This window comes from Emydura macquarii, unplaced genomic scaffold (assembly GCF_026122565.2).
Source record: "Emydura macquarii macquarii isolate MOO-44397 ecotype Brisbane River unplaced genomic scaffold, CSIRO-AGI_Emac_v2 contig_3305, whole genome shotgun sequence".
Taxonomy (NCBI): Eukaryota; Metazoa; Chordata; order Testudines; family Chelidae; genus Emydura; species Emydura macquarii.
The window spans coordinates 4,442,528-4,468,168 of record NW_027133442.1 but is presented as its reverse complement, the minus strand read 5'-3'; the positions used below and the strand labels follow the sequence as shown (position 1 = coordinate 4,468,168).

Below are 25,641 nucleotides of genomic sequence, written 5' to 3'. Positions count from 1 at the left end.
CTACAAAACAGGCCTTGGTTTCAATCATCGAACAGTGAATCAGAGGAGGGAGAGAAAGGAGGAGGAGGAGGCGTCCTTCAGGTCGCCTGTTTGAATGTGTGATTACCAGTGCGTAGGAATCAGCCGCAGTGTGCTGGGCTGGCAGCAGCTGGTATTGCTGGGGCTGATGCTCTGAGGACAGCTGAAGAGCGCTCAAGCATTTTGACCATAAGCAAATTAAAGGCCTGCTCCCAAAGGGGCTTGTCTACTGGAGGCTTACTGTGAGAGGCTAGTGCACTGTACATTACCACTCTCCCTTGCTGTCATTAAGCATTCTGTAGAATCAGGCCCAGACCCTCTTATTTGCATGATAAATATCAGGAGCAACATGGGTACCAGCAACGGCAGAGCTTTGACAGCAGTGGAGTTGCTTACCCACAAGCTAGGGGTGGATTTGACTCTGGACTGAATAGACCCTGGACTCTCCTTCATGACTTCTCAAAGGAGAACTATCACATTGCTGAGACGCCTACGTAATACAGAGTAACTTTTGCCATTGACTTCCATGGGTCCAGGATTTCACCCCTGGTGCCCTTCAGGATAGTGAATGATCTGCAAGGTATGTGTGTCAGTGTGGCCATAATGCAGTATTATAGGGCCTGACTAGATCTCATTTCAAGTCAATTTCACATTGACATAGTTGCAGGAGCCCTGATTCCCCAGTTACACCAGTGTATATTCATTAACTTCTCTGGAGTAACTCATGATCTAAATCCAGTGTGAATAAGAGGAGAAACAGGCCCCATGACTTCCAGAGAGCTAATACCAGTCTGCACCAGTATGACCCACAATGTATCAGAGCCTATGTCCTATGTTTGGTTGTCTTTGTCTGTGGTGTCCCACTTTATCTTGCTATCCTGTTCTGTCATTGAGTTGTGCTTGTATAGTTACACTTTGTCCGGGCTGCTGTAATCCTAACCTTGGTAACTGCTAATGAACATGGCTGGGGCATGTAATCTCTCCTAACCCTTATTTATTACAAAAGCTTACCTGGTTTTAGTAGTTATGTACGACAAAAATTCAACTCAATGATTAAAGCTTGAACTTTTGCCTGAGTTTTGTTCAGATATTGCTAAACGGAAGCCTTACTTTAAGGTACTGAAATAAAGCCCTTGACTGTAAATGATGTGCTGTGATGAGAAATCCTAATCATATTTTGTGGTTGTCACCAGCCATGCCCACGGGGCTATCTGGTGAAGACTACCAATTTTTCAGTTTCAAAACCTGACACCCTGACTCACTTTAATGTTTCAACTTCTCTCAGTTCTTTAAATTAATTTTCACTTGAAATTCTCATGATCGAGCAGTTCCTGTTTTCTGAATCACTGATATCAACACTATTTGCTAAAAACACTTTGTTATATCAATCAATGAGGTACAAAGCCTATGTGGAAATCACTTGATATGCCAATGTTTTAATTCTTTCAGTGCAGCTGTGTGTGACTCCCAGCTGTGCTGGAATTCTTGTTTGTCCATAGCAGGTGGTGGAGAGGGAAGGGGACAGGGAGGACTCCGAAGAATATAACCTAAAGGTCAACATTTCAAAACAATGGTTCAATATGGTGTGTCCAGAGTAATGCACGTGTACCAAGAAAAACACATTTGCATGTGCAAGTGAGCACTTGCATAATGAAATCAGGAAGTTGTACACACAGACAAGTAGCTAGGTGAACAGTTGCTCAATTTATGCACCCAATCATGGCTTTTCATGATACAGAGTATATACTCCTGTTTTTGCCAATCTATCCATTACCACATAATTTAAAATTTGATCCTTAATGTTTCAGTGCAACAACAGACATTTATCCTTCTTACCCGTAAAACATTATGTTATATATATTATGCACATGTTTTGTGGGTGGCGTTTTCAAAAGTGCTCAGTATTAGCCTAACTCTGCTTCCACTGAAGTCAGTGATAAAACTCCTCATAATAATAATTTATATACTGATATAAATAGACATGTATGCACAAGTGCAGGCAGATAGTCCAGCGCAAGACATGGGGTAAAATTTTCAAAATCGCTTAAGTGACTGAGGAGCCTAAGTTCTCTTTTAAAAAATGACTTAGGTTCTGAAGTGCCTAAATCATTCCTGAAAATGCAACTTACACATTTTAAAATTTTAGCCATAGTCCTTAACTAGAATCACAAAAGGCTGTTTTACCCTAACTGGTAACCGTTACAATCCATACTGAACCCAAGAGCAAATCTGATTTTTAAACAAATTTGTTTTTCTCAGAACTAGAAGACTGCTTTTGTTCTAGATACATGATTAATATATTATGTCAGTACAATGCAACCACTTGCACAGGGTTAAAGTGGGTTTTGTGGTTCCCTTAAACCCACTGTGATTAACCAACCAAAAACATTTTTTCTTTTTCCTCTGCCATGTAAATACAGGACAACCAATACTTTAATAGTATTCTAGAGCACATTACATATTTTATTGTTCCTCATCTGAGAAAACTCTGAAATGTGAAGAGACCCTCCATAAGACTTTAATGTTCAATGTGGCAAACACATGGCAGAAGGGTAGACTCAGGACCACAAATTTTAAACAAAAAAATTTTTACAAAAAGGGATTAAACCAGCCAAATATTTAGGTGTGTGTGAATGGCACATCCTTCCGATGGAAAGATTTATTCTGCATTCCATTAGATCACACACGCTTATGTTTATGCATTCATTCACCCATGTCCATCTATGGATAAACCTGAGTATCCTCCCCTTCATACCCTCATCATTGTCTTCATTCTTCTCTTTGGGGAGGCCCAGACATGGCTTCCTTCAGAGTCCATGAGTGTCAATTCTTTGCCCAGCTAGACAGGATGATATGTTTGAGTGATGCAAGGCCCTCCTGCTTGGGAGAAGCAAGGTGCTATGGGCCCCTGGTGAGCCCACCACTCCCCTGTTCTAACCGGCACAGCAAATATACAATATTTCACTGCCACAACTCAAACCCGCTGGGAGTTAGTGACAACATATGTCGACAACAGCAGCATCTTCTGAAAGGGGGGCAGGAGTCACACCTAGAGAGTAACTGCCAGGGTGAATATTGACTGTGCTGCCATACCATATACGGCATCCAGCTTTGATGCCAGTGCTCGGTCCCTTTCCACTGCAGGAGCCAGGAACCCTGTGTAACCGGCCCCTTCAGCCACGGGGGCTGGTGGGCCACGCCTGGTTGTGCAGTGATTCTAATGCCTTAGGCAGCTTTGAAGGGTGGCCCTGTCAGCCCTCAAAGCACCAAAGGTCCCCGTGACGGGGGTGCTGTGGGGCTTGTTCAGGAGCGGGAACAAAAGTGTGGCAGGGATCAGAAGAGGTCATCTCTCAGGCCTCTGATGCAGTAACTGTAGAGTCGTGTTTGTACAGCACTGTCGTGAAAATATGGGGCGGGGGAGGAGAGAAACAGAAATAAGGCCTTTGCCCCAAGCACTTCCACCCCAAACAGCTGTGCAAGGCCTCCAAAGAGGGTGGCTACTGTACAACAGAGACAACAGCAGAAAATGCTTTCCTTACCACAAACTCCTCAAATAGATGCATTACGCCCTAGGCCAACACAGCCAGAAAGTACACTTCTTATTGTTAAAAAAAAGGGGGAGGACCCAGAACCCTCATTTTGTTGTACAAATTATAGGCAGAGCTGTAAAGTGCTGCAATTAAGGTTGCCCGACACTTCCCCTTTAAAACCCTATTTGCAGTTACTTATAACTTTGTCCAACTTCCAACAATGTAGGCGGAAGTTTTCCAGGCTGGGTGTTGGACTCAGACTGATTTTTTTCTGCAACGTTTCAGGTAACACGAGTCAGCCATTTTTGAGAATTAAATGAGGGGAAAATGCATCGGTTTTTGCCACCGTTAAAAAAAAAATTCTGACCACTGCTTCACTGAGAAGCTGTGGGACCCCCCCAGGCTTCGTAGCAGGGTCTTCATTTCTGGTAGAGGGTCGTCCTGCGGTCAGGGGCATGCCTATGGTCCTTCTTGTGAAAATCTGCCCAGATATGCCTCTTGTGGGGGCGGGGGAGGAGTTCAATTTGTACCTGCTCAGTGGAGACTTGTTAGAGTCTGGCAGCTAACTTCTCTGAGGATTCCATCCGCACTGAGCGTGCTCACAGCTCCTCTAGGACACCCGGACTGCACCTGAGCCCCTCCCCATGGGATGACTGAGCACGTGGCAGCCCAGAGATGCAGGGGCCCAGCAGAACGTTCCCTAAAATGGCTCCTCGTGGCAATCTGGAACAGCTGTGGCACCAGAGCTGAGACCAGCGACTGGCTCCTGGGCTCCCAGTGCCCCCCTGCAGGCAGCACGGAGAAGGAAGAAGCTACCTGGTTTGAATGTGTAGGGATGAGGAATGGGAGGGCAGAGGGAAGACAAGGTTGAAAGAGCCAGAGAGTGGAGGGGAGAAACAGAAGCCAGGGAATGGGTGGGTTTGGCTAAGAGCAGAACGGAAGGGGGCAGGGACCAAGATGAGAGGGATGGACAGAAGCAGAAGCATGGGAAGAGGAGAGTTTGCATAGCAGTGACAGGCTGGGGGCACTGGGGTCTATAAGCACTAGACCACACTCACCTCCAGAATTGGGAATGGAACCCCAGAGTCCTGTGTCTGACCATTCCTCTGCTGTCAGCAAATGGCTGTGAAACCCATTGGCAAAGTGTGTGTCTCATCCTACTCTAGTGACTGGTCCACACAGAGGATAACAACCTACTACTGCTACCCATTATGTTATTAGCTCAAGTGGCAACGGTCTGTGCAGTGGTTCCAAGTTGAGAGTCAATATGTTTCCACATGACAGAATTTCTGCTTTTTTCTAATTGGGAAATTACATCCCAAAAATATATTAACAGAATGTTAAGGTTGCAAAGTCAACTTACAAATTAGAATATTCCAGAATTAAGGTTGCATGTGCAATTTTAATTCAGTGCCTTTGGGTTTGCACATTATGATACAGTCTTTAATTACACGATCACATCATATTTCTTTGCACAAGACCCCTGTCATATTCAGTGCACAGGCCAGACCTGCTCTGGGGATAAATCAGGGCTGTGTAGTGAAGGAAACTGTTGTCTGTAGGACTCCCTTCCTCAGTTGTTGCAGAAGTTGGACAATGTGCCACGAACAAAGCAGGAGATTGCTTGAAAAGAAAGGATGGTCTTGAGTTAAGGAAGATGAATGCAGACCTGGATTTTATGCCTACCACTGCCCTGCATGGTGCTGAGCAAATCACTTCAGTGAGAGACTAACTGTGCAAAGTTTGGGTGAAGTTCCTTATTTTCTGGGTGCCCCATAAGAGACACTTGGGCTCTGATTTGCCAAAGTGCTGAGCATTCAGCTGCAATCAAAGTTATTGGGAGTTGGGCACTGAACATATAATATGCTATAAAAAAAGGCTAAGTGCTCTAGTAAATCAAGGCCAATGTGTCTCAGCTTGGACAACCAAAGTTATTGGATACTTAATATTTTGGCCTTAATGTCCCTGTGCGTCAGTTCCCCAGCTTTTGAAAGGGGGATGATAATAATATCACCTAAGAAAAGTTCATTAATGTTTGTGAAACATAAAGACACTATGGTGAGAACGCCAGAAAAACACCCAGAGGAAATTAAGAATTCTGTATGTAGTACAGGGTGTGGATGGTGTGTGGTAAATAAGGCCACACACTGAATGAGGAAAAAAGAAATATTGACTAACTATCTACCTGTTTACTAAATGAGGCAAGTCTATGTGGTAAAATATAAGATGTGACCATATCATTAAAGATTGTAGCATAAGGCAGACACACAAAGGGGCCAAAATAAGGTTACACAGACAGACTTAATTCTGGCATTTCCTAACTTCTGCGTACTTGACTTTTTGTAACCTTAATAATGTTCTTTTCACATAGTCTTTTTGGTAATTGCTAGTATGAGGTTGCTTATTAACTATACCATATAGAGGAGTATCAGCTATGCTGTGCTGCGATTCAGTGTGTAAGAAGAGAAGGACACTGAAGTTTATGGGCATAAAGATCTTCCTTTGGCATATCCACCCGTGTAGATTTGCTCTAGTCATAATGGGCTTGATTCAACCACCTAAGTCACACTGAGTAGTACTTACATAAGGCGTCCCATTGGCAACAAATGCTTGGCAGAATCAGGGCTTGTATTTGAATCCCTATTTGTAACAGTAGAGTTGGGCTACAAGAGCGTTGAAGCAATTGCAAAGTATGGCGTCAACACCACATAAACGTTTTCAACTCCAGTGCGTACTCTGGGCAAAGCTTTGTCGTTTTTTCCATTGCTCTTACGTGCTCATCAGACGCAGAACAGCCTGCGGCACAAACACGTGCACCGGACACAGACCATGCACCTAGTTAATTACATAATTACCCTTTATGCAGGGAAAATCAATTTCAATTTTCCTGTTTATGAAAAGCAAAACTGAAAACTGCCCTGTCTGTGCATTAATGGGCTTGCACTCCCAGCTTTGCTGAGTGAGTGAACCTTCTAGTCTTGCTGCTGAGTTTCCAAATCTCCGTGTCGAAAGCATGACTAGGGGAAAAAAAAACAAAAAAAACCCCATGTTCTTAAAAAGCAGAGCGGTGCGTTAGAGTCACCAACAGCTCTGTGGTGGCAAGCAGTAACCGGGAGAGGTGCCGGGGATGAACTTGCCCGTCCGCCATTACAGGACAGACTTCATCACCGTGGTTTTGAACTGTTCACAAAGGTCCAGCCAGCCCCACCCTGCACGCCCAGCCAGGCTCAAACCCCCACTGACCCAGCCGACTCTTCGGATAAGGAGGCTTTGATGCGTCTTCCGTCAGAGCCTGTCAGTGCTGCTATGGAGTTGGCGGCTGACTCAGCAGTCACTAGCACGGAAGATAAGGTGCTCCGTATGCTTGCTGCCCAGGAGTTAGGGTGGGAATCTGAGGCTCTCTCTGGGGAAATGCAGCACTCGCACTAGGCTGTGGGGAAGGCCCCACTGAGACCTAGCTTATGCAACTTTTCTATTCCATCTAACCCCTATGCCTGTTACTGGCTTCATTACACTGATCACAATAGGGAATCTCTCTTCAGAGAGAGTCCAGTGGCATTTTTATAGTGAAAGGCTTACTAAAGAGAGAAATAAACCACACGGAGTGGTGGAGATACTGCTTATCAGCTCTGTGATAGATGTCTTGGGCCAGATTTTTAGCTCATGTCATTCAACATAGCTCTACTAAAGTCAGGGCATCCCACCAATTCACACCTGCCGTCATACCCCAAATTCTCATGTTTCAGACCTAGAAGTGCCCATGAATTTCAGATGAGATGAACGCCAGGATAAAGTGACAAGGTGATGGAAAATGTGACGTCCCCCCCCCCCCCCACCACATACACACACACACATAAATTACTTGCGCTCCCCATCTGTTCATCAAAATGATCCCCACTTCACATACCGCTGCAATAAACCTTTTTCTAAATATGATCAGACACCTCCACAAATATCTACTCCAGCTCATTGGGGCTCTTCTCAGTGCTAAAGCTGGGCAGGGAGGTCATTCCCAGCTTGGACGTAGCCGTAGGAACGGCTACCCACCCTGTGTGTGACCCACCTATGGAATGACCAGAATTGTGGGTCTCCTGCTGGGGGAGTACCGGGATAGGCCAGGAGTAACTTGCTGAAAAGGAGGTGAGGCACTGACAGCACCATGTCTCTGACCCCTACATGGCACACACGGGGGTATTAGGCTGCCCCTTTTAAAGGGGTTGTAACAAGCCTGACACTTCCAGAGCCCCTTCTGGTGGCGTAGGGTGACCCTACCACGTCCCTGCCTCAGTTTTCCCCTCGCTATGTTTTTCTCCCATGGATTCCTGTGGCTCAACCTCCAGTGGGGTCACTCTTCATGTTCAAAACAAACACCACCTTTGACAAGAGTACCGAATTAACACAAACCAAGGGTCTCCTGCCCTTTCTGAACTCAACGCACAGTTCTGCTCACTCCTTGCTCAGCACGGACTTGCCAGGCTCTCCCACAAAGGAAGACTCCCTTCTTCTGGGGCCAGACTGCACTGGGAAAAGTCAGCCACCACATCCCTCCCTACCCAGGCTGCTCGTGGAGCAATGGCCCCAGCACTGCCTCCCTGGAGCCCTGCCCCCACCACAGGAGTGAGTTCCAGTCTGGTAGTGCTTTCCCTGAGGGCCCTCTGCTGGGCTTCCTCCCTTTTTAAGTCCTACACCTGGTGCAGGTGTGGCAGGGTGGGGGCTAATTGAATAGGGCTGGCTAGCCCTGGCCTGGTACAGGGGAGTAGCAATTATTCTTCCCCAACCCAGCAAAACTAGGGAGCTTTAGGAAGAATTGTGTCTCTATGGCAAACAAAGGGAATGCGAGGGAAATTTTCCCCCTCTTACGAAGCTTTTCCTGCACTGCCTCTCACACAACAAGATCTGGGAAAGCACCAGAAGGACAAACCTTTCAGAACCATCTAGGAGATACTTTTTTCAATGGAATCTCTTCAAAGAAAATCTACAAAGAATCAGTGGTTGAGGTCAAACACAAGTCACAGGGCCAGGGGTCAGACTAGATAATCACAATAGTCGCTTCGTGCCTTGAAGTTACACTAAATGGATTAAAAACTACATAACCGACACGTCACAAAAAGTAAGCGTGAATGCTGGTCTTGGTCTGACGAAGGGGGCACCCACAGGGACCTTGTCTTAGCCCCTTCAGACTGGATGATCTACTAAGCGCTGTGCTGAATGCAGGAGTCACTGAGTGAAATTTTCTGACCTATGCTAAGCCGGACTTCAGACTAGAACAAAATGGTCCCATCTGACCTTGAAATCTATGATCCTAAGCACAGAAAGAAATTGTAGTTGCAAGATATTCTCAGTCACTAAGTAGAGACATGCACATGATGAGAGCTATTTTCATGCTATTGTATCAAATGAATCGCCTGCAACTAGAGAGCTGTCTGCAAAGATTGTAGCAGTGTAGCTCGAAAAAAAAAAAAAAACCCAAAAAACACACACACACACACAAAAAACAAACCAGTCATTTTACTAACTGCAGCTTAAATAGATAACAACTTCTCAAAGCAAATGAGAGGGTGATACTGTTTGCTGAAGGCAGGTTTAACCTCTCTTCTTAACAAGACATGTTTAAGGAGAGTGCTGATTCATTTTAATCCATGTAGCCCACGCACTCAATGACTGTACCCAAGAGATAGCGCAGCACCCTTCCTCCTGTTATGCCATAAATCATGGGGGGGAGGAGGGGGAGTTCTTTCTCTCTCTCTTTTTTTTTTTAAACAAAAAAACAAAACCAAGTTACCAAAAATGCTTGTCATGTGACCTGTGATACAGTAAATGAAACTGGGTCTACAGTAACTTGATAGGCTTGAAAAACAACGTTTCCAACAGAAGATGAGCACCAGCATTTCATTTAACTCCAAACTCTGTCAATTAACAACATGGGCAATATAAATGCAACCTTCAGTAAAATGCATACATGTATAAACACACTGCTCGCTCGCTCGCTATCTTATAGCAGCTATACACCTTCATATCTGATGGTACAAGACATTTAGATTCATGGCTTGTGGCTCTGCATTTGGATAAAATGACAATAAATATAAAGTAACACAGAGCATGATCAAAAACTCATGGAAGCCAATGGAAGTCCTTCAGTTGATTTCAGTGGGCTTTGGATCAGGTCCCCAATGAAACACAGTTATATATTAAATGAACATATACTGGGTTTCTGACCATTCTTGAATGAAACTTACACTCATAGCAGGCAGCCCCACAACAGAAGTTACCCTTCCTGTGTAAAGAATGAAACAGCAAACTTCAGCCCCCTCCCCGCCTTGGCTTGTGCAATAACCTACATCATACTGAGTTCAACTTTTGAACTGAATGGCTCCTTGATCAGTTTTCTTCACCATTTAACGTTGCCAAGCACTCTGCCTACAACAAGCAGCTACAAGCTGTAATGAATCCAGTGCATTCATTATTAGGAAAACTCACAGATCAAAAGTGCATCTGCCAATTGCATATGGATGAGAAGGACAAAAAACAACCAACCACAAAACAAACAATTCCATCCTGACCATTTTAGTGCTTTGGATACAGAATACATCCGTTCTGTGCCCTAGTGGGAAAGTTCAACCCACATCAGATTCTAATACATACTGCAAAATTATCACCAATACAAAAAGGACAAATATATACTCACCAGGAGCTGTTTTCCACACCCCACTTTCCTAGGAGGAGGGTGCCTATGAAGATATGTATCTAAATTCTAGATATTTTTTCATTTGATTTAAAAATCAAGAAGTACTAGCTACACAGACATAATATCGCTTATTTCCCTCCATTAAGCAATGATGTCCAAAATGTTTAAGAGGGAAAAAAAAACCCTCAATCTTCATTCTCATTGGAACAAAATTACTCATGCTGACTCACCAACCACTACTTCCTCTAGCTTCGTTCTCTTCATACTTCTGAGTATGACTGGTCAATTTCTCAGGGCCTCTATTGCAACTTCGGCTTTTCCAGGAAGAATAGCCTTTATGACACCATGGGTGGGAAATGTTTTGTATATTCTTTGAACAGACCCTGCTGCCTCTTCTGTTTCAACAAAAGACCAGGGAATCACCTCCAGAGGAAAACAGTAATGATGATAATGTAAACATCAGAAACAGAGAATATGAGTGTGTGTGAAGTTAATTTCTTTACCACCTATTCATGTACTGTATAATCCAGTGATACTCAGACCTCAGTGTTTCAGGAGCCAAATTAGCGATCGACATTACCCAAAGAGCCACAGTAGTGTGAATTCATTGTTTCATTTACTATTTTTATATCTATCTATCTATCTAGCTTGCGATATATTATTCTCACAGCAAAATAACTAACCAAGTATTATTTTATCAACTACAATTGGTTAATAACATAGCAAAAGCCTCCTGACTGGTTAATAACTTAGATGGGTTAATAGTTACATCACACAGCATTTTAATATCATGTGCTGCAAAGAGTTGCAGGAGACACATTAAAGAGCCACTTGCGGCTCACAAGCCTCAGTCCGAGAATTGCTGCGTTATATGTTAGCTTATTGAACTGGTTTAGTGAATGTTGGCTTGATAAAATATACTCACTAGAATTGGATTCAGTGAGTCCTTGTCCGGCTACAGAAAGAAAGGGGCCAAGTCTCTTTAAGGAGCTACACTTAAAGGGATTGGGCAGGAGGGAAAGGGGAACTCACTTGAACAGAGCCAGGAGAGGAAAAGGAAGTGGCAGGACCAGGTATGGGGAAACACTGACCCAGCATGTATTTATATCCCCTGCACCTTGATAGGAACTCACTCTCCCCGCTCAGGCCAGCAGCACCCACCACTATGGGATGAGAGTAGGACCGGGTTTCTGTGATTGGCTCTAGGCTTTGCACTCATCACCTTGTTCCTTTGGAGCTGGAGAGGAATGTGTCCTGCATCGTCCACACTGGCCAGGCAGGGTGGGTTTTTTCACCTTCCCCACAGCTGGTCTGGGACCCGATGGGGCCAGGTACGGAGGTTAGGTCCAAATGTCGCAGTCGTGGCAGGTGTCCCATGCAGGTCCTCGTTCCAGAAGGGATACCGTTCGTAGACAAACAGTAGTTGGAAGAAGGTTTTGGGGAGGCATCCTTTAAAGAAGGTGGGGAAAGAGGAGTGGTTGGGGCTCCCAACATTGAGTAGAGGCTAGAGACAACCTCCCCCATTACCCCTCATCTGAGGCGGGGGGAAGGCAGGGTCCCAGCAATGGGATACTGGGACCAGGCTGGGAAGTGAGAAGGCTGGCTGCAGCCCCCACAAACAACTGTAAAGGATTAAGGAAATGAGACCTGCATAGTGTGATTTATTGTTGGGTATTCTCACAAAAGCGAAGGGAATAAAGTTCTGGCCTAATTAAATCTCACCCATTGTGTCTGGCCTTCCTTTCTGCGTGGCCAGGACAACTAAAACTTGACAAGGAGTGGTGCTGGCTGCTCCTCAAGTGCATAATGTGGCCTGATTCCCCACCGCATCATTCTAGTTTTACACTGGTGCAAGCCTTCATGCTTCAGGACGTAACCAACCTCCAATTAACAGGGCTAGGAACTTCTCTTTCAACAGATTATTCCATCCATCCAATACTGGTTGTTTTGCACTTTCCTCAGATGCAGCAGATGCTGGCCAATGTCAGAGACAAGATACAGACTAGATGGACCCCTGCTCTGCTCTCATCTGGCAATTCCTGTGTTTCCAAGAAAGCCAGATTGGGCCCTCGATTTGTAGTTAATGTGGATCCTGCTTTACATGCATTTTTGAAGTTCTAAAAGCTAGCCAACTGTAAGGTGTTTTAAGATCCATTTCTCCTAGAGGCTGGCTCAATGAAAAAGTTTACAGTTTCTGTTTAAAATATATTAATTATAAAATAATAGTGAAAAAGTTGCACTGAAAGCACTGACTTTTGAAATAATTAGACATTAGATGGAAATAAAGCAAAAGTATATAATGTTTCATGAGTCATATTAGACTTGAGGTAGTGTCTATCCTAGCTGATATTTTAGTTCAGTAGAATTGTTTTGACTAGAGCATGATCTGTATGCATTCAGCAAATTATTGGGGAAAAGAAAACAAAGGAATATCAAACTGAAAAGAGTGATTAGCAAATTGAACATTTTGCCACAGCATGAAAGCAACAAGGCAAATCTGAAGACAACCATCAGGATTCTTACCTTAAATAATGGATAAAATACAGTATTTTAAAGCTGACGTAGAGAAAACTTCAATAATCACAGATTATTGCATCTGCTATATAAGCTATGATTCAAACTGGTTTAATAAGAAGCAATTTTCACTGCAGTTGTGTAGACCTAGGGTGTGTCTATATGGTGCCGCACTCTGGACTGAGGTGTGTGAATTGTAGAGCATGCACCCTGTTAGAGCGCTAACTGCCCCATGCTGGAGCAAACTAAGGGTTCCTAGTTCTTGTTGATGATGTCCCAAGAAGTGGACAAACTAGGTACCTTTTAGTTCATCCCAGCAGGATCTACAAGGGGCAGTTAGTGCAAACCCCGTTAGAGGGTTCTACAGTTCACACCCCTATAGCCAATATTGCAGCATTATGTAGACAAGCTCACACTGGCTAGCATCAAATTAGAAGAGGACCTAGAAAATAGGCAGAATATGGGATTCATTTAAACAAAAGAGTCAAGAAAACACAAGCTATTTCTATGGTGAGTTTAGGTTGATTCAGAGTTTCTCATCTTTAGGATGTGAGTCGATGACCAATTTCATTGACTAAAACGTGCACTTTGGTTCCTTAAACTTAACCCAGCCAAAAGTGTCTGGCATGAGATAGTAGGACACTGTGCTAATGGAAACCTGGAGTCACATTTAGCTGATTCTGGATGGAGCTGGGTAGAGAACAGATTTTTTTTAGTTCGCTGGCAATTCCAAAGAAAATTCATTTCAGGTCAAACCGGAAACAAAACTTTCAGCAAATCAAAAGGTCAAAAAAAAAAAATTCATTTAAGATCAAACAAAATGTTTTGTTTCAACAAAACTGAAATATTTTGTTTTGATTTCAACCATTTTTAAACAATTTTGATTGTTTAATAAAATTAAAGAATATTTTGAAGTGAAAACTCAAAAGAACAAAAAAACTGAAATGTTTTGTTTAGAAAATGAAACACTGATTTTTTCTGAAATTTTATTTAGGGTTTTTTTTTAACCAAAACAATTTGACAAAATTGACCCAAAATGTTTTGGCATCGCCAAATCTGCATTTTTCACCAAAAAAGTTTCAGCTGAAAAATGTTGTCAGCTCCAATTCAGATATAGTCTTCACTTGTGAAGGCATAGTGTCTTCCAAGATGTGTCTGTTTGTTTTTAATATTACAAGTCCTTTTTCCATACTGGATAATTTAAAAGAACTCATAGTCTCACAGAAACCTTTTTGGTACAGTTAATAGACATTTACATGTGCCAGCAATTTCTGAGGGCTTCTGGGGGAGTAGCCTGTAAGTTTTGAGCCTGTTAATACAAAAGAAAACCAACATTCGATCTGGGCTCTTAATATAGGCTGAGTGGCTAAGGAATCCTGGGGGCAGCTGGGGGAAGATATAGGCACATGCTTCGCTTTATGTATGTGAGTAGCTCTATTGAAATCACCAGGACTATTGTGATAATGTTCCCTAATAGTGAACTCAACTTGTGAAAAGTGCATGAAAGGTCATGAAGTGTCACAATAACCCATAACAACTGGGGATGGGGAAAGGTGCAGAAAAAAAGAGACCAAATGATTGAATTAGTCCAAACAAAAAGGCCTCCAGTGTCTTTCAAGGGCTGTGCTAACATCACGCCTGGTAAACAGCAGAGAGACTGGAAAGCAATGCACCAAAACTAGTGTTTTGGAAATTAAGCCTAATCTGTGGGCAAAATAACGAGGGGACGGGCTTTTCCACCCATCACTCCCCCTTTCAGATCTCATAAAGAGACTTTGGGGAGAGGGGAAGGGCAACCATGACATTGGCTGATTGAAAGACCATCTCTCACCATCTCCTGGGACCCTAGATGTTCTGCATCCTAATCCTGAGTGAGCTGGACCAGACCAAGGCAGAGAGGGACCAGATGATATTGTCACCGCCACCTTCACACCACCTGGGATGTGAGAATTTGTCTGTTCTCCCCCACCACTGTGTGTCCTTTTGCTTCCCTCTCTTATTTCTTCTCTTTCCCATCCCTCTTCTTTTTCCTTCTGTCTAAGGAGAGTCTGTCTTAGCCAGCCAGGACAGTGTATTTTGCAACCCTGCTGCAAGCCAGCGACCTGCAAGAGGCTGCTAAATGCAATGCTGTAGATAGCCCAATGCTGACATGAGTTTGCCAGGTCTCAGAATGGCTGATCAGACCATGCACTGGGCCAGTGGTTTTCCAGCAATGAGTTTGCCAGTGAAAATCAACACGAGGGACAGAAGCTGCCATTTCTAGCTTTGCTGTTCTTCTCTCTCCCCTCTTGTGTGTGTTTGTCTTGTGGATTAGGAAATGGGACTTTAACAACAAAACAGCTCCAGCCCACCTCAGCTAACTTCTTCTCCCCCACAAAAGGACAGTTATTACCATCTTTAATACCATCTAAGAGACTATTCAATGGGAGAGTTCCTTCTATAAGCTCTCTCTAGCCAAAGGGAAAGGGAACAAGGGATGTTGTTAAAATGAAAGCCTTAATTAATACTTCACATTTCAAAGGCTGCAATTGGTTTTCTTCTTTTTCTGTATCTTTCCTAGAAGGTTAAAGGCTGTTGAATGGGATGCTTGCCATGGTACTAGGCAGGTGGAGGACTCTGCATGAAAAACTTGCTTTAAAACTGTTGAATGTTGGACTGTGACTGGGTTATGTTCATTCCCCTAACTCTTTGGACGCACGTATTCTACCAACATTAATACGACAGAACTATTCATGTCTGCTTCAGTAAGCATGCAAAGCATCACGACAGAGAAAATACCTTAAGAATGGAAGGCAGAGCTCATCTTGGGCTGCAGGGAAAAAGTCTTTCCGCCTTGTTTCACTGTTATTCTTGTGTGCTCCAGGCAGCGCAGGACATTTCTAATTGAGAGGTGCTTTTCCTGGCCATTTTCTTTTAAGTGATACCTGTAAACAAGTTTAATAAAAAAGACAACATCTTTAGCACTATGAGAGGAATATCTCCATTACCCAGGGAAAGAGGGGCATGCCCCATATTAAGAACCTAGGCCCTGATCCTGCAGGGAACCTGGCATCAGCTGCCTCTGCCTCACGGATGGCTCACCTACACAGAGCTTACTGCAGAATCAGGGCCATAACGCACACAATTATTTTTTTCCTTAAATTTTCACAAGTGACTAGTGATTTCGGTTTCCTCATTTCCTGAATTCTAAACCCACCTCTTACATCGACTCCTCACTGCCTCTGTTTCCCCTTCTATAACAAAGGGATGATGATCGTGTGTTTCTACAGTGTGCATTGAAGATGGGACGTGCCACATGAATACTAAGTGTTAACAATATTAAAAACCTTATGAAATCCAGGCAATATTGTAAAAATAAAATGAAAGAGACTTTCCTGATCCTTTTAGGCTAGCTCCAGTGTAAATCAGGGTTCTGTGGTGAGTGTTATCACCAACAATGTGTATACTAAGGCAGTGGTTTTCAACCTTTTTTCCTTTGGGGACCCCTAAAAAGCTTCAGATGGAGGTGTGGATGCCTCTGGAAATCTGAGACATCGTCTATGGTCCCCCATGGGTCCGTGGAACACAGGTTGAAAACCCCTGTATTAAGGCATCTCCCATGCTGCCCGTTCAGATATACCTTAAAAAAACACAAACTGCCATCACCACATTGTCGTCCTTCAAATCCCTTCTTAAAATTCACCTTGGCCAGGATGCCTATGAAAAACTCAGCCATGTTTAGGTAGCTGGCGTGTTATGACTGCTACTCACTGTGCAGAATCATCTCAGTTACATTGTGCTCCCCCCACTTGTTTGCCCTATCTCCCCCATTGTCATCTCGGACTTAGATTGTGAACTCTTGGGGGTCTGTTGTGTGACTGTATGGCACCTACCACAACAGAGCAGGGGCTTCTAGACAGTACAGAAGGCTTGTTTAGGCTGCAGAAGAGAAGAACAAGGGGGGATTTGATAGCAGCCTTTAACTACCTGAAGGGGGGTTCCAGGGAGGATGGAGCTGGGCTGTTCTCAATGGTAGTAGATGACAGAACAAGGAGCAATGGTCTCAAGTTGCAGTGGGGGAGGTCTAGGCTGGATATTAGGACAAACGTTTTCCTTAGGAGGGTGGTGAAGCACTGGAATGGGTTACCTAGGGAGGTGGTGAAATCTCCATTCTTAGAGGTTTTTAAGACCCGGCTTGACAAAGCCCTGGTTGGGATGATTTAGCTGAGGTTAGTCCTGCTTTGAGCAGGGGGTGGGACTAGATGACCTCTTGAGGTCCCTTCCAACCCTAATATTCTATGATTCTAGGATACAGAATTAAAATAAAGAATAACCACAGAGAGCTGGAATTGACCATTTGAAGTTGTTCTGGATGTGGCCACTCTGTAAGCACATATTGTGCTGAATTCCCTTCTTACATGGCTATTTTGGCCACTCAGTCTCTAATTCTAAATTATTTGAACTTTAGTTAAACCTGTTTGCATGAATCATTAATGACCCGGCTGGTCTGAACTCTTGCAAGCATGACTTTGCAACCTCAGTGCTAGATGGTTGTACTGATTTATTTTACTTTATAAACTATGAACACTCCATGCTCCAGGTACCTTGATATAATTGAATTTTCACAATAACACACCCTGGTAGACCGCTCCTCCCACTAAACAATAAATCCACAAAAAAGACATGGGTGGAGATAACCCTGTCAGAGAACAAGCAACATCTTCTGGATAAAATTCCTCCTACCAGCAGGCCTGAGAAAAGAAGGCTTTTGCAACTGATAGATGCAATGCATTTAGCTTGGACTACATTAGAAAAGCTCCAAAGCCCAGATCTACACAGGAATTTAGGTGCCTGAAGCCTCCTTTTGGCTGCCGTCCAACCTGGTAGGTGCCTAAGATCACTTGGTGCTTACATTTTCCACTGTAAAAGTCCCCTCAAAGACTACGTTTCTGCCTGTGAGCATGGGCACTGCTGCCTCCCTCTAGGCACCTGGAGTATGTTGCGAGGCAAGATGAAAAGGTAACCATATCATCTTTTTACACCTCAGGATTCTGAGTTTTGTATGTATTCTTTAATTAATGTAGGGTGCCCAGTCAAAAAGAGGGATGAACACAATTCAAAACTCAGTCAATTGGAAAAAAAAAAGTTTTCATATTGGGATTTAGTTTTGTGACTTGGTGGAAGGGGAAATGAATGCAGTAGGGACCAACTTGCAAATGGAAATATCTAACTGCTTCTACAAGGCAAGGACCTTTTTTTTTAAAAAAAAAGAGAGTTGCCTCTTACTGAAGCAACTTGCTTTATTTTTTAATGATGCTTTGCATTATCCATCTATGAATCCTATAATGCTTTGTACAGGTGTGTGCCAGGAGCAGGCCCATTGTACAGACAGCATGGGCAAAAACATAAACAGGGCACATCCTTTTGAGAGGAAGTGTAGCTCCATGGATGAGGTTTGGGTCTCCCACGTATGAGTTGGCATCTTTTCACAGGTCTGCCAGAAGTCATTTATGCAGCCTCTCTGGTTCAGCTCTTGTGGAGGAGGAAATTATATTTCCTGCCTCTTAAGGCAGGGATATGAGGAATATTACTCACTGATGAGTTCTAGGAAGTGCACAGAATTATTAACACTAGTTAGTCTAAGAGGCAAGACTAGACCTCATAGCCTCCTAACTCACAGCTGAGTGCGCTGTCTATAGGTTACAGGATACCATAATGGGAGAAAGCAGGAGGAGAATCTACTTTGCCAGAGTTCTCTGTGGATTTAGATCTTTGCCATCACTTCAGTACAACATAGGAGGTTCTGTGGCTCCTGAGAATATTCACAGTGCAAGGGCAACATTTCAAGCTTTGAGATTGTACAGTGCTAACTGCTCAAATTCAACTTCTATAGTGATTCTCCACGGTTTATATCTCTGCCAGATCTACTCAGAAAGCAAAAGGCATCTCTCGGGCCCCTGCCGAATTTCAAATTCCTATTTCCAACTCCTGAATTAACAGAGCTGTTCAAAAAGAGGTTGAAAAAAAATGTATAGTGGCAAAACTACCTGTTTGTTTCACTAACTTCATTCTCAAAAACAACCAAACAATTTTGATGAAATTAAAAAAAAAAAAAAAAAAAAAAAAAAAAAAAAAGCCTGAGGCTGAAACCAAGGATTTTGGCTTCTAGGTTTTTTTTTTTTTTTTTTTTGAAACTTAGTCAGGTAAGTGTTTTGAATATTTTACCTCAATCCTGGAAAATTTACTAAGGCAAGAAGCTAAGTTTGACAAAATCAAAGTTAACTGAAAGCAGAGGACAATAAATGCAAAGTGCTAGATAAACTTGATAGGCAGACTACCATTCCATTTATAATCTGAATACATATGCTACCATTAGGCCTACTGGTAATTCAACAGTAATGTTTATGAATTCTATTTTAGAAAGGACATCCTCGACTTATTTTTCATCATATAATAAACAGGCTTCAAGAGGTAATAAGCCAGCATGCCCAGGCTTGCTCAGATGAAAACTAACATCATGTAAACTTTGAGGGTGGCTAAGCAGCAACAAAAAACAGAAGTTGATGCAGTAGCAACAGCAGCCACTGTAGCTACACCAAAGTTGCTTTTCATCACAGTTGCATTTGCACCAAGGGAATATCTAGCAGAGGAATAGCATCAAGAAAATACAGTTTCTTATACAAGACATCTGCAATTGGCTTCAGAATGGATTTCCACTTGCAATTTCCATTCTAACTTAGCACAGTACTCATTTCTTAGAAGCAAAGGTAAATTTCCAGATTCCTACAATAGCTGAGAGAAAGCAGACTATTAAAACCAATGAAAGACACTATAGGACAGCTAACTTTAAAGGAAGGGCTCTAGGTCCTCTTATTGTCCTATAAAGAAGAAACATACAATTGCCATGCCCCCTTCCTGCCCTGAACTCATTTTGTATTTTGGTAGAACTGAGCATATCTTGCACACTACACAGAGGTTTGTTTTAAATAAAAATAGTTAAAATGTCTTAAAGCTTTAGTTATTTTTTAAGTTTATTTTTCAAACCTATGAGAAATGCAAGAGTATTGATTTTTGGTGTTTGGCAAATATCATATATGTCCCATTATACCCTAATAGCTTGAATAAACTGAGAAGTGGTGTATATGTTGAAAGGAGGACATTCAGTTTATCCAGCTACTAGGATATCTAAAACATGGTAAATGCTAACTAGTAATTTGTCTGAACATCCAGCTGGTTCATCTGAAATGTTTTACTGCTACAGTACATAAAATGGAGTTTGATTAACCTAGTTACTATTTTTATCCACAGAAGATGCAAATGTTTTACAAAATTCTTGCACAGTATTTTGAAGCATGAATAACATTTGCAAAAAACAAAAACAAAAAAGCCAGAAGGGTTTTCTTCTGATAGGTGGTTCCCTTCTGTTTTGTGCATGAAGGGTATATGTAAGTTTCAGGGGGGAAAAAAACTCTTCAGAGTTTCTGTCCAGTAATGCACAATTTCTCATGAGTTTGTTCCATGACATTCCTTTTTATCCAGTTTCAATTTAAAAAAATAAACAGCCCCACCAACTGAGAAATCCTTTTTGTGTGATTTGCTTTCATCAAATGCACTGAAAGAAGAGTCATAATTTTGTGCCTATGTAGAAAATCTGATACTCTGTTTATGGATGTTTGTATTTATTCTGGCAGCTGCTCCTAACCCCCTACCACAAAGTTCTTTAGGATTCCAGCATTCATTACGGTGAAATGTCTGTGTGATGTCACAAAGAGAACTTTATTCCAGTCAGTGCTATGGGCAGGCAAAGTGTATATTTTTACTTTAGATACCAACAAGTACAACACACCCACACTCCTGGTTTTACCATTGTTATTTATTACTTAAAGTGTTGCATGTGGCTAATTATCCTTGTAATAAAGACCTTTATTGAACAGTAAATACAAACACAAAACCAACCCCTAACCCCACTAATGCTGAGTAACAATAAAAGTGATCGGTTGCTTACCTTTATTTTCATTTTTGTAGTTCTCATCACTACCATTACTACCAAGTAAAATACAGCTGGGAAGACTGCCCTTGCCTTGGGAATACTGACCAATTTATATGGCCATGTCATTCCCGTGCCAAAAAAAAAAAAAAAAAAAGGGAAAAGGATATTTTCCCACGGTTGATAGTCACTATTACATCCACAGCAGCAGCCAACGGCACCCTTCCAAAGGCATGAATTTATTCCCATCGGAAAGTGCCTCTGCTATTGAAAACCATAAACTTGGATTAAACTTTGGGGACTAAAAGAAAGACGGGAAAATGGGTTCAACACCAAATACAATGCATGGCTCAAGTTCCAAATGAACTCTTGGGCCTGCACAGAAATTTGCCCTGAGAAATATTCCTTTTACAAGGGTTTATCCCATTTATATCAAACAGCAGGCTTTCTCCCTTAAATGGGGAAACAGATACATGGGACGGCACCTATACCGTACTGCTAATGTGAAGAATCTGCAAAACCTGTGCCACGGAAGCAAACCACACGTGGCAAGCATTCCAGCGTGTGGGGCTAGATTCTTAACCCACCTCACTCCCTTTGCATGGCTCAGGCAACACAAAAAGAGAGAGAAGAAACCTGCCATAACTCTCCAGCTGGGGATGCCCAGTAGGAGCCAGTGGATGGCTCCTACATCGCACCCAGGCTGCAACTTCCTGCACTGGGGGCGGGTCAGAGAGCAGGGAGAGGCCCGAGTGTAAAAAGCTCTGGCAATTCCAAGATTGCATATGGATCCTAGCACTATTGTGATCTGGCGCAGATTAGAGCAGCCACTAGGCTGCTCTAAACTGCACCCAGGCCAGAACAGAGAATCAAGATGCAATAAATAGATATCTAACAGCCCCCCTCTTACATCCCCCCTCTTTGCTGTGTCCAACATAAACTGGACACAGCAGCAAATCTGGTCTGTTATCCGTAATCAACTGATATGTCAAATATTTTTTTAACATGAGAACAAAAAATAGTTGCTAAGGGGAAGTGCTATGGCATGGCACCTAAGATGATGGCCATTTGGATTTAGACTGAACCACCTCTGAATTACAGATGCATGCAAGGTTCAAGTAGTTGGACATATCATCCTCCCAGCGAGGAGGAGGTGGGGCCAGAGGGATCAACTCCACCCTTGGAGACCCCAGAAACTTAGGAACTGGCCAGTATTGAAGAATCAAAACTGGATTAAACAGTGTCTGAAAGATTAAGGAAAGAAAATAAGGTGTACAATTATGCAATGCTAATATAATGATCACAGACAGGCGCGCGCTAGATTGATTTTTGAAGCCACCGATTGGTGCTGTCATATAACAACTCACCATTGCTGTAACGTTAAATTTAAAAAAAACACTTGAAAGTTAACACCAAAAGCGATCAGGAAGATGAACAAATTAAGCATCCTACAGCAACATTAACTTGACATGAACATTAACATGTTGCACATTTTTGGTGTATATTTAACCACATATTTAACCGTGAGAATAGAAAGAGAAAATACTACATGCGTGCAACGTGATGGAGTTAATAGTGCTGCCTGAGGTTTTTGTTTCAGTTATAAACCCGTAACGATGAATTTGCTTTCTTTTGTATTTAATTTCCAGGATTTGGGGGCTTTTTTTGGAGGTCCAAACAAACAAAGGATCTCGTTTGTTATCTAGCAATCACTATGGAAAGCACGGCTGAGTGCTGCCTATCAGCTTTGTCCACTCATGCCTCTCAACAACCAGCAGGAGCAGAGTTACTTCCACACCTCTGCATGCATAGACACTGCGCACTTCCACAGCTGAGCACTAGCGCACCAGTGCAAGGACTAAGTAAAAACTGAATAAGGCCCTTACAGAAGAAGGCTGCTGTGGTGGTTGGGATGATTCCTGAGGCTCAAATTTAACTCTGTGTTCTGCCATTGACCTCCTGTGTGACCTTGGCTAAATCATTTAGTTTCTCAGGTTGCCATTTGAAAAATGGGGGCTGTAAAACTTCCCTACATCACGGGAGAGTTCAGAGGATAAATACATTGAAGACAGCACGTTGCTCAGATACCACACTAAGTAGCTTAGATTTTTAACTCTTATGGCCTTACAAATTCCATGGCATTTTCAAACATTCGTTAACTTGATTTCTGAAAGTTGCAATTCTGTAAATCATCCTTCCAGGAGGACTGTTTCCATCCTAAATCTGAATTGGTTTTGGTTCTGGTTCTTGTCTCTGGATGCCAGAGCCCGATAGGGATGCCACTTCTTATGCCCAATTGTATCACATAACAAGCAATATTTATCCTGGGAGCGTCAAATTTTCACTAGGCTAGTCCAAAAGCAAGGTCTTTGCTTCCTAAAGAAAGCTTGTGTCTGAGGCAAACAACTGCCCAGTTTCTCTTATACACCTGCTGCCAGCTGCTGCCCAGTTCAGACCAAGAGGAGGAATAATTAGGGCTTGATCCAAATCCCACTGAAGTCAATGGAAAGATTTTCCTGATTCCAGTGTTTTCACAAAGCTCCTTAAACATTGTCATCTTAGTCATTCTAGTGTTTATATCTGGGATTCTCTCTGGCCTTTGATTCTGATTTTCCATGTGTGGGTTTTTTAAAAAAAAAAATCTAATATTTTATTTCACTCTTTTTTCCCTGCAATTTGTAGGTGCAGTTCATTTAAAAAGCTTCCTGCACATTTAATCTAATGCAATGTGCTCACAATCAAATGTCCAGGCAGGCACTCAGGAAACATCAGAGGACATGGTAGCACCAGTATAAGGTGACCAGATGTCCCAATTCTACAGGAACAGTCCTGATATTCTGGGTCTTGCCTTGTATAGGCACCTATCACCGCCCATCCCCTGTCCTGGTTTTTCACACTTGCTATCTGGTCATCCTACACCAGTATCAAATAAAAAAATCCTTGTGAATTATGGAGATTTGTTGTCCATTTCTAACGCTACAGTCCAGACAACATCATAAATCACTAGCACGTTTTGGGGGGTTGGGGAAAACAGGGCTGGACTTATTCCAGGTTTATTGAGCCTTTGGTAGTAGAAGGAGCTAGACCTTCCCTGGTAGAGGTCAGGTGGAATGAAAACTGCCCCCATGCATCTCAGCTGTCCCAAATTGCCAACCCTCATGACTTTATCATGAGTCTTGCGATAGTGGAGGGATACGTTTATCATAATTTCTAGATGTTTATCTTCAAACCTGTGAGGTTTGAACCTTATCCAGAAATGGCCACCGCCTTCCAGCACTGTCAACAGGCCAAGATGACCACCATTTCTCTGCAGCCTGTGCAGATGGGTAGAGATGCCCTGGGTAAAGATGTCTGCCAGCTTCCATTATTTCCAAGGGGACTGAAGCCAGGCTGCTCTCAGGAAAGACAGCGGACCTTAGTCACTAAGGGCATGCCGACACAGCAGCTGGGAGGTGTGATTCCCAGTTCAGGTAGACGTACAATGCTCTCTCTGCTTAAGCTAGCACTTAAAATAGCAGCGTGGTCAGCGACTCGTGCTAGCTGCCAAGTACATCCTCAAGAAGTCCAGCAGGATTGTACTGAGCTGCCAGCCCAAGCCACTACCCATGCTGCCGTGCTGCTATTGTCAACACGCTCCAGCAATGTCGCCAGATGCCCCTGCGGCTCCCCTGCTTTTTCTGGGTGCAGAGAGTAGGCACCTGACTCTCTCATATTGTCGGGTGGCCCTGAAAAGGATGCGAGTGAGCGTTTCTCACCACTGAGAAGTATCGGACGCATGGCGCTGCGGCTATGGAGTTATGGTGGCCATCGGGTTAGGACCACTACAAGTGGATTTGCTTTCTGCTCCGTGGAAGTTTTAGCCATTTAATTATTATTATCCAGGCCAAAAGTTCACCAGGTGACTTTGTAAAATCTGATATGTTCCTGAAGTCGGGAGAGCTAATTACAGGAAAATATTGCGGCTTTCCGAATGACTCAGTGATCCTCCAAACTAAGACTTTTTGACCACAAACCAGGGGGAAGGGGAACAAAAAACTGAAAAACGTAAAGTCTGAGAGCTCAGAATGGTTGCCTCCCTGCTAATCGGTTGCTTCATTATAATGGTTATAGAGCTAATATAGCATAAGACTTGCCATAAGTTGCAAGCTACACATTAAGATCGTGTCTCTATAATTGTAGGAAGCTATGGAAAAAGACAAGCTCATGTTTCATATCCCCTTTTCTCCTGAATAACCAATAACACATTGCTGGGAGCTGGGCAGCTGTCTCGTTTGCTGCTTGGTTTCTCTGCTAAATCACAACACTCTTTTAAAAAGGAGAGCAAAGGGAGGGACATAAAAGAAGACTGTTTCCTACAAGCTGATCAGCTGACATTTAATTGTGGTTATGCTGATTTTATTGCTTTTGGCTACATCTTTACCTCTCTTACAGTCCTGCTTAAATACTAAAGTTGTATCTTTTGCCATTGAAAACAAAACCTATTAAATGTCAGGCACAAAAGGGAATAAAAGTTGCTGACTTCATGATTTTCAAGGACAAATGATTCTGTGGAAAAAAAAAAAACCTCTGTGTTAGCCACAACTCACATTAAAGAGGGGAGTTATTAGCCAAAAAAACCTAATTCAAGCCATCAGTTATCTGACAAATCAGTTCTTCACAAATAAAAACAATGACAACCATTTCAGTTTTGCTAGGACTGAGGCCACTAAAAAGTAGTGTTTTCTTTTTTTCTCTCTCTCTCTTTTTTTTTTTTTTTTTTAAACTGTATTTTCTCTTATTCGGTATTTGGATATGCCTCCATTGAGAGAAGGCACAACCAGGGTCAAGATGATTCAGGACACTTAGATAAGACTTTAGCTGTAAGCATGTGCTTTAAAGGCTGTAGACAAATTCTAAACAGTCCTTTGTAATTCTCCCTAAAAAAAAGT

At 42.8% G+C, this 25,641-nt stretch overlaps 1 long non-coding RNA gene across 1 annotated transcript in view; it reads right to left on the bottom strand.

Moving 5' to 3' along the window:
• LOC137143186 (uncharacterized) overlaps nucleotides 1-25,641 on the bottom strand; it is a 112,593-nt gene that overhangs the window by 82,094 nt on the left and 4,858 nt on the right. Inside the window, exon 2 of the long non-coding RNA XR_010917119.1 lies at nucleotides 15,526-15,671. This is a non-coding gene — a long non-coding RNA (uncharacterized lncRNA). The remainder of the gene's footprint in view (nucleotides 1-15,525; nucleotides 15,672-25,641) is intronic.